The 9,925-nt window shown below is 39.6% G+C and overlaps 1 long non-coding RNA gene across 3 annotated transcripts; it reads left to right on the plus strand.

Annotated features, from left to right (window-relative positions):
* Positions 1–244: 244 nt before the first annotated feature.
* Positions 245–9,215, plus strand: LOC119853630. 3 transcript variants are annotated; one of them, XR_006279745.1, is made up of 5 exons: positions 257–399; positions 1,266–1,443; positions 4,397–4,496; positions 6,403–6,503; positions 7,093–9,215. It is a non-coding gene; the product is annotated as an uncharacterized LOC119853630 (long non-coding RNA). The 3 variants fall into 3 exon arrangements; XR_006279747.1 differs by lacking the exon at positions 1,266–1,443 and having other exon boundaries at positions 7,093–9,213; XR_006279746.1 differs by lacking the exons at positions 1,266–1,443; positions 4,397–4,496 and having other exon boundaries at positions 245–399; positions 7,093–9,211.
* The last annotated feature ends 710 nt before the right edge of the window (positions 9,216–9,925 follow it).

Genomic DNA, 9,925 nt, shown 5'->3' on the forward strand with positions numbered 1-9,925 from the left:
ATGTGTGAAGGACAAGATGCTGCATTTCCCACAACCAGATGGGGGTTTTAGTAGAATGACATTGTGATACAGGAGGGCCAGGGAGCAGTGGGAGAGTGCTAGAGGGGAAATGTATAAGATCAAGGCTAATTAAGGCGTGGTTCCCTGTAGACTAAGGAAGGTGGCTGCAGGTTAATTGGAGCACCTGCCGTCAATTAAGGTCCTGTTAGGAACCTAATAAAACCCCCTGCTTCAGGGAGGTGGTGGAGGAGGAAGGAAAGAGGATTGGAGCTTGGAGGGATGTTGTGAGACTTGGAAAATCAGAGAACTGAAGTAAGGGGGACCCTGCCCCAGTGGAGGAGGGAGACTCTCTTCCCCACCATCTAAGGACTGCAGGTACCCCATCCAAGGGGGAAGAGGGTAAGAACCCACATGGTTGAGAGGGGCTGGGGCTCAGAGTGAGGAGCAAACCAAGACCCCTCTCCCACTTCCCTCCTTTACCACCTTCCTGGGCTACTAGCGGGGCCATCAATGCCCCAAGAACGTGGGCAAGGGGTGGCATCTTAGCTCCCTGCCAAGAAAAGTGCAGGACCCACCAGACTAACATTGGCCATCTTGTCACTCACAGATAAGGGATGGAGCTAAAAGTGTTACAGGGTATGGTGGGAGTGTAATGTATGAGCGCACACTTGATGACTGCCTCAACTCCTTATCTCAAAGCAAGGTCAGGCAACCAGTCGGGAGGGGCAAGGCAGGATTTGGGGGTGGCAAGGAAAAACATTAAAAGACCAGAGCACAATCTCACTCCTTACCCCTCCCATGGGTACAAAAGGGATGGGATGAAGACCCTGACTCGGGACCCTCCAGAATTGAACATGACCATAAGTTATAAGGGGTCTGACTAGAGGTGTGCAGTGCAGATGTATTTGTGCCTGCTAAGAAGAAGAAGAAGAAGAAGAAGAAGGGAGTGGGTGGGAAGGGGAATGGGAGGATGGGGGACTGGGAACAGGGCAATGAGGAACAGGGACACAGGCAAGGCTCGGCAGTATCAGAGCTGGGAAGGAGGACACAGGGTAAATGATCTGTGGCATCAGAGCTGGAAACAGAACACTGGAAGAGGTAGCTCCATCGGTATGCAGAGCTGGGGGTTAGAAGAAGAAGGAGTTATATCTGCATATAAAACTGTAGTGGGGGAAGGGGGAAAGGAAAAACTCTATTGGTGTATCAAGATAAGCCTGACTGGTGTGAAGGGCTTTGGAACATGGCTCAACTCTATCGTTGTATAGATCTAAAGTCCAACTGGTGTGAAGGGCTTCGGAATATGTTTGCTTGGAACTAAACCCCAATAAACATCACGTTGCCTGCACTTCAAACTTCTGATCTTCTGCTTTCTGTCTGCATGACAAGAACCAGGGGAAAGGGTGAAGAGAAAGTGCTCTAAGACCAGATAACCTGCAAAGTGAGGTAAAATGCACCTTTATTCTGGTCTATGCCTATATCATTTGAATACGTAAGATCATAGTCAAAGAATTAGAGAGGCTGACAACAGTATGCTCAGAAATGTTACAGGTCTTATTGTTTGTGTAGAGGAAAAAAATAACTGGCATGATGCCCTTTTAACTGGGATGCTGCCAGTTACGTTGGCTTTATGACACAGATGAGTTTGTAAAGTATATTTAATGGTGTATCAACTTGTTTCATTTATGGGCTAGCAGCTTTTGTCATTCTCAAGCTTTTGCAATTTATTCTGTTTGCTTTTCATTTTTCTTTGTAGCTCATAAGCCACTCAAATCTCCTGGCATCAATTACAATGATGTTTACATTACAAAATGTATGAGGTTATTGTACTTTACAGGATCATTTTGATTTGTTGGTTGTTCAGATTCTCTTGTCATCACTGTCCAGCAATACTTTTCATAGAATATCAGGGTTGGAAGGGACCACAGGAGGTCATCTAGTCCAACCCCCCTGTTCAAAGCAGGACCAAGCCCCAATTTTTGTCCCAGATCCCTAAATGGCCCCCTCAAGGATTGAACTCACAACCCTGGGTTTAGCAGGCCAATGCTCAACCACTGAGCTATCCCTCCCCCCATACATATTAAAATGTGAAGTAACCACCTGTGTGAAGTGACTAACTTATGCAAAATGAATATTTATTGATTGGTTTCACTTGGATACTTTTGTTGCCATTTGTAACATTTGCTGAGCATAGTTTTTCAATGATATTCGTGCTTCAGCTGGAAATCCTCAATAATGACATTAGGGGAAATATAGTCTTGGGGTTAAAGTGAAGGATTAGGCTGCAACGGAACTGGGTTCTTTCCCCAGCTCTGCCTTCTGCTTCCTTTCTGACTTTGTGCAATTCACTTAGGCCTTGTGTACACTACCTCTCTGTGACTCAGGTTTGCAATCTGCCAAATAGAAATGACTGTGTTTGCTTTGGCTCTGATGCAAAGCCCATTGAAGTCAACATGAGTCTTTCCATAGATACCAATAGGCTTTGGATCAGACCCTTATTGAATGAAGGTGTTGCAAAACTTTATTATTATTTATAAATGCACTTTGAGAACCTTGAATTGTTGACTCTGCAGAAGAGCAAAGTATAATTGTGTCACAACTGTACATAGTTTTAATAAATTATTACTTCGCTAAATACTTTTTCAGGGAACGTTAAACAAAAGCAAGATTTTGTTGCTGGTTTGATATAGCTATGTCAGTCTCAAAGAGTTTGGTATTATTTCCTTGTAACAAAGCATGAACATGTGATTCTCATAGGAGTACTTCATGAAAGTCATTTCTGATATCAAGGGCTACACCAAACTTTAATGAGATTACCTATTCTTTCACTGCTGCAGAGAAGGCATGTCCTTAGAGAATCTATTACAGTCCCAGGAATGCTAATCCCTTACCAGAGAAGATTATAAAAGAGAATATATGCATGTTGAGATTAGTCCCCTCATTTTTTTTATAAATACACAATTTTAGGATTCACTGGCTTACCGTGTAGTCATATTTTAGACTTACTTTCAGGATATTGATCTTTAAATGTAAATTGCTGTATCTGCATTGTTCAGGTCCTAGCCAATTGATCTGTGCCTATTATGGAAGGTATCATGAGGCTTATTTCCAGCTGATTCATTTTATTCAGCAAATGACTTGGAGAAGGACAGAATTTTAGACTTTGACCTGAAACTGCCTTAAAAAATTCTTAGCTCTCTGAGGTGCCTTGAAATTAGTCCAGGTAAAATCTTATATTTTTGTGGTGGATTATATTTTTGTTGCATTCAATTTCATTCTGTTAAATTATAATAACAAAATACTGAGATCCTAAAGGAGAATTTGGTAATTGGAATACAGGGATACTGCTATAATAGATCATTACCTCACTGTTACAAAACAATGTAGTCAATATTTTAAAAAAAAACACAAAACCCACTAACTTAATTAGAAAGTTAATAAATCTCAAGTAAAAAATTAAACTAATTATTGAACAGATAATAACACAAACCAATGGATACAGATCAATCCAAATACACACATTACAAATAAGATAAACAATCCTTCTTCATTAGGCCCCTATGAGATTCAGGCTGAATAATTGCTTCCTGTGCAAGGAAAAGGGCAGTGAATAGGCTGAACAATTTTTGAAAGTAGATTTCATTAAACCTAAGTAGAAGAAAATCAAGTTTAAAAAGTTAAAAATATTCCCAATGGAATACATTTCATCTCTCATGCATATATTCTTTATACACTTTGAACTTAATTTCAAGAAGAAATTAAATTGTCCTATACCTTTAAGACTCCATGGACAATTTAATTCACTCTCTCTGCTGCATAGTTCATACTGTAAGTGATTCTGCCTTTAACCTACATATGAGAATGATAGAGTATGTATAACGTTAGGCCACATCCTCAGCTTGTGTGAATCAGTGTCACTCCATTGAAGTCAATGGAGTTATGTTAACTTACTTTGGCTGAAGATCTGGCCCAAGAGATAAAACTATCATTGTGGTGTTGTCTAATTATGTTTTTAACCTATCTTCAACAAAACAGTATCACTCTTTTATATAACTTATTACTAATGGCATAATTACGCTATTATGTAATATTAGCAATAAAATATTTTCAAGTAAATTTAGCCAAATCCCCTCAACATACATGAAGGCTATAATTATCTGATTCAACATCATTTATAAAATGAGTCATTTTTACTTGAAATTTTTGACTTCAGGTTTTTTATTTTACAAGATCTCTATCATGCCTAACATAATAAGTAGATTACAGGATCTGGCAATGTATTACTTAACCACACTTTGTTTTTAGATTAAAATAGAGAATTACCTAGTCTGTAACCAATACATGAACTGATGGGGGTTTAAAATTATCTGCCAAGAGCAATGTGTTTTTGAAATCACAGACCTTTCTATGCATGGGGATGTGGAATTCGTGGCATCTATTAAAGGGTTAGTTTGAAAATCAGCTCTCAGAAGTTTCAAGATCCATTGTCACTCACTAAGGTAAGTTCAACCACTGGTAACTTGTTTTGATGAAATAATTTGCATTCAAGGTTTGTTTGTTTTTCTTCTCAGTACAAACATCACAGTACAAAAAGATAAGCTTATAATTACCATCTTAACAGGCAGTAAAATGTTAACATAATACATAAACCCATTTTAACCATGTTAATAGTAAAATAATATTGACTAAATCAATACTCTACAACTAATGGGGGACAATGCTGACAGGGGAAAGTATGAAGGCAGGAGGAAAAAGTTGAAGAGACTAGAGTTAAGGGAGATGGGGAAGGGATGCAGGTCTGGACTCACCATTGACCTTTGGGCGTTCCCTGGTTGAATGTTTCTAAAAACAGATCCCATATCTCTTCAAATGTGATTACTGTGGTAGAAATGAAATAATATTTCTAAGTGTGTTTTACTGAATGTGTTTTTCCTTGGTACCCTGATGGAGGTTGGAGGGGAGTTTTGTGAATACAGTCCCCCACAAGAAGCTCAGCTGAACTCTTACTTCACTCTTGAATTTGAAAATTAGAGATGTGTTTTTTTTCATCAAAACCGTTTTAAAACCTTGGATTTGTATTCATCTGGACCAACATCTTGTAAGACGTTGGCTAGGAGTGACAGAAAACTGAGGAAATCGGTCACCACATATTTTTGTCACCTTGAAGAAAGGGTATTTCATTAAATTAACTGTTACTAAGGATTTCCATCATTTTTGGCTGAAGTGTCATGAACTGGCTGTTCTCACAAGATTCCAACTCCAAACGAACTCAAACACAAAACAGGCCCACTCCAGGTTTGTATTTTGACACAGAAGTAAAACTATAGGGTGTCAAATCTGGGTGGTTTGAATCTTGTCCTACCTCCTTGAAACCTATGGTCTGGATCCTCAGCAATGTAAATTCCTCAGCAGAACTACGTTGATTTGCACCAGCTGAGGATCTGGCTCTAGAGGCTTTTGGATGCAAGGTTGGCCCACGTTCATGTAGTACTATTGTTCCAAAACCAGCTGTTTACAAAGAGTGAAATTAATGATACTTTAAAGGGAAAACAGTCTTTGAAGGAAATAAAATAATGTAATGAAGTGGCTATCTCTGAAGTGGGACTAAATTGTGGCTTGATGACATTACTGCTAGAGGACTTTGGCACAAGAGTTGAGAAGGCAAAAACAAAAACCTTGAATTCTGATGATGTAAAACAAGGGGAGAGAGTTGAGGGAAACCAAAGAAGGGAGGTGATGGGCTGCTATATACTACAAAATTTGTAGTGATGGTTTCCAACATTTTTCTGATGCATGGAATGCCTTTCAGTTAAAGGCAAGAGAAGCTCTATTCCAGCTATTTGGCATTGGTGTGCTATCTAGGCCCTAAATGAAACTGGATTGCATGCTGTAAACTGGAAGTGGTATGCTAGACCCAAAAGTCAGTCTGGAGTGTCCTTTGTTTTGAGTATGACCCAAAGACTTACTTCAGTCTTCTTTGGATTGTAGGGCTAACTGAGTTGACAGGAGGAGCAGGCATAAGTTAGGACAAGTAGCTGCTGACCAAGTAATTGATTAAATTACTTCTCAATATGTTTACATTAAATAAGGGAAGCTGCAACTAACAAAGCTAACTATTGTGGGTTTGTTTAGTGTTTTTTTTTTAAAAAAAAAAGAAGGCAGAAACACCCTGAACTGATAAGCTTACTTGCAAAGGGATTGGTCCTTGCATGCAAAAGGTATGGATGTTAGTAGCTAGGAAAGACATGTATAATCTGTGTAGTATGTGATGTGAATTGGAATTGTGCTGTTAGCTTGTACCTAAACCCTGTGCATGGGCCTGGCAAGTGTGGAGAAAAAGCTGCTAGATGCCTAATAAAGTGAGTGATGAACTGGAGTCAAACTGATTTTTTTTGGATCCCACAGAACTCAAAATGTTCTTCCAGAATTGGATGAGAGATTTGGGTTAAGCTGAGTGGAAAGGTTGTGAAGAGAATCCCAGCATAAATCATGTCCTTTAATCAGGAGTAAAAAGAAAAGGAGTACTTGTGACACCTTAGAGACTAACAAATTTATTAGAGCATAAGCTTTCGTGAGCTACAGCTCACTTCATCGGATGCATTCCGTAATGCATCCGATGAAGTGAGCTGTAGCTCACGAAAGCTTATGCTCAAATAAATTTGTTAGTCTCTAAGGTGCCACAAGTACTCCTTTTCTTTTTGCGAATACAGACTAACACGGCTGCTACTCTGAAATTAATCAGGAGTAAATCACATAATATAAAATGCTCAGATTGTCTCTCAACTAATCTGTTTTCCTCTTTTCTCTTATCCTGTGGTTTTTGAAGCATTTAAGTATGACAAATAACCCTGTATTTTACCTGTCACATATTGCACATGCTTGTATAAGGAGGAGTGTAATTCATTCATTGATTTATGAACCCAAATCCTTTAGAGTGTACCAGATTTTTTCTTTGGATTTTGGGTTTTTTAATCTTAAAACTAAAGTTAAAATGTTGGACCCAGATGGTTTAGGAGAATGAATTACTTCTACAGAGAATCGTTTTCAATTAATGCTTGCTGTTCTTCCTTTAAGATTGTTTGTTTTTATTTATAGAGCCTAAAGTGTGCCTTGTGCTGTATAGATACACAGGAGGAAGCAGTCCCTAATCTAAAAGGTTTATAATCTTAAAAAAATAAAAGGAAGAATTTTGAATTGGAAAAAGGCATGTCTGCACTGGATGTGCGATTCTTGTCTACAGCGACGCACATACTCTGTTACTTGACCGTGTACGTGCTCTCACACGTTCCCAATAACTGCACCATGTGTCCATATAAGCTGTGCTGGACATGGGTATAATACTATGTACACAAGTATACCCATGTCCACACTGCTGTTATGTGATGTTAGCACTACCATTTCAAGGGAGGTATCCCAGGCTGTTTGCATCACAGGGAGATATTCTAGGAATCGCCTTGAAGTGTGTTGCTGGTACTGTCTCCTGCCTTCATGAATTTGCTGATGGTAGCTCCTGCTCACCTCTCCCTCCTGCCAACCTGGTTGGAAGACATGAAGCAACTGGATGAGGATCTGGTTCTACTCCTGCACCTTATTGCAAGACACATGGTTATGTGCTGGAGTAGGCAATCGGCAAGATGCTGGATAGAATCTGCGCAGAACTTTCTGACATGGTGATGGCTGACCATAATGGTGAATTACAATCCATTTGTGTCCCATGGAACAGATATGGTGAATGCTTGCATTGCCATTGTATGAGCATGGGTGGATCATCACTTCTGGCACAGGAGTCGCACACAGTGTGGCAGGATCACATCATTTTAGAAACCTGGGATGATCGACAGTGGCTTCAGAACTTCCAAATGAGGATATAGTCCTTCATGGAGTGGTGTGAGGAGCTTGCACCAGAACACTTGATTCAGGGAAGCCATACTAGTGCAGAAATAGGTGACTATTGCCTTGTGGAAGCTGGCAACACCAGACAACTGTTTCAGTTGCACACCACTTGGGGGTTGGAAAGTCCACTGTTGTGGGATCATAGCTGTGCAGGTTTGCATGGTAATTAACACTGATCTACCCATGGGTGGCTGTCATAAACAGAGTTCCAGAAATAATAGTTGGGTATCGGAGGATGAGATTTCTGAATCATGCAGGGCAGGGGCCACCTGTGGGACCAATATCCCAATACTTTGGGATACACCAGATAGGTCAAGTGAGTATGTGAACTGGAAAGATTATTATTCACTCACTCTGCAAGGCATAGTGGACTACAGATGATTCATGAATACCAATGTGTGAAATACTGGAAATGTTTGACACCTAGGTGCTGAGGACATCAACATTGTACTTGAGGAGCGGAGACTTTTTTTTCTGCAGAAATTATAATTCTCTCTAGTTGGTCAGTGTCCACAGTTATTTTGAAGCTGATAAAACCACACCCTGATGACATCATCCTGGAAAAGGAAATTCAGTTATGAACTCTAGCTTCAGAATGGTCATGGAATATGCATTAGGTAGAAGGAGAAAGAAGGTGGTGGTGGTGCTGGTTGACAGTTCAGTGGCCATGGTACAAGGAAGGTTCTTAATTCATTTAGTCACCACTACTATGAACTGCCCTTTCTGCAATCTGCATAACTCCTGAACCATTGCTATCTGCATGCTGGCCAAGAAATGGACAGATAGGTGCACAATGCTTGTTTAATCTGTTTTAATCTTCTGCCAATTGCATAATAGTGGTTAAAGGAAAATTAATAAAATCATTGATTTATAGCTTTGTCTGGCTCAGGGACCATTTCAGGATGGGGTGGAGTGGGGACAGGGCTTAAATTTAGGAATGTAGCACCAGAGCAAGAAGGGATTGGCAGGGAGAGTGGAGGTTCATTATAATTTACCAGTCTTGGGCTCTAGTTACTGCTGAGGCTCACGGTCCTCAGGCTCATCGGTGGGAGGGGCTTCCACAACTGCCTCCTCCAGGTACAGATGCAAAATCACATGATCCTCTTCCACCAGGTGCATCCTCTGTGGTCCCTGCTGCCAGCTCATCCTGGTTCACGGAAACTAGGTACATCTACACTAGTGCCTGTACATGAAGAGTCACTCATAGCTCAGTCAATGAGAAACGGAATTAATACAATATGACCAAGGTGTAGGATCAAAACAACACATTTCATATTTCAAACAATCACAGGGAATTGCTATAAACCATCTATCACTGAAATTTGGCAACCTACTATGCACACTAAATCAAAGAAAATCAAACTCTCAAGGACAATTTGCAGACAGTGTATAATAGGGTTAATTTCATCTCATCGTTCAATTGCTCCAAATTTTCCAAACTAATGATTTATTAATAATCAGCAACAGTGTGCTTGCCACTTTCCAAACATGTAAGGAAACAATTACTTGATACCCTAAGAAACTTGCAATCTAGAGCCCTGGTTGTGAAATGAGGTCTACATGGGTGTAGAGAAAATAAATCATATAAAAACAGTACTGATCATTCAGTGATGATATAGTGGTTAGTTGTGCAATTGGTTTGCAGTATTTTTGGATTTTTGGTGGATAGCTTTTTTTTTTTTTTTTTTTTTTTTGCAGAAGACATATGACGGGATTTCAGTTAACAAAGGCAGGCCATCAAAGCTGTCAAAATGTAGATTCCAGAAGGTAAACTGTTTCAACTACAGCCAAAATAGGAAGTACTTCTTTCAAGAAGAATAAGAAACAGAGTGATGAACTAGATCATAAGTTCAAACTTATTTTTAGTTTTGTTGAAGGATGAATGTTGATAGGAGTTTCATATTTAACTTTCCATGAGCTGCTGACATTTCAAACAGTAAAGCTCAGATAATATCATACCAGCTTCCTCAAAAGTGGTCTTGTGCATCTCAATTTTTATATATATATAATTTTTATATATTGCGGGGAGAGTCAC

This window comes from Dermochelys coriacea, chromosome 3 (assembly GCF_009764565.3).
Source record: "Dermochelys coriacea isolate rDerCor1 chromosome 3, rDerCor1.pri.v4, whole genome shotgun sequence".
Lineage (NCBI taxonomy): Eukaryota > Metazoa > Chordata > Testudines > Dermochelyidae > Dermochelys > Dermochelys coriacea.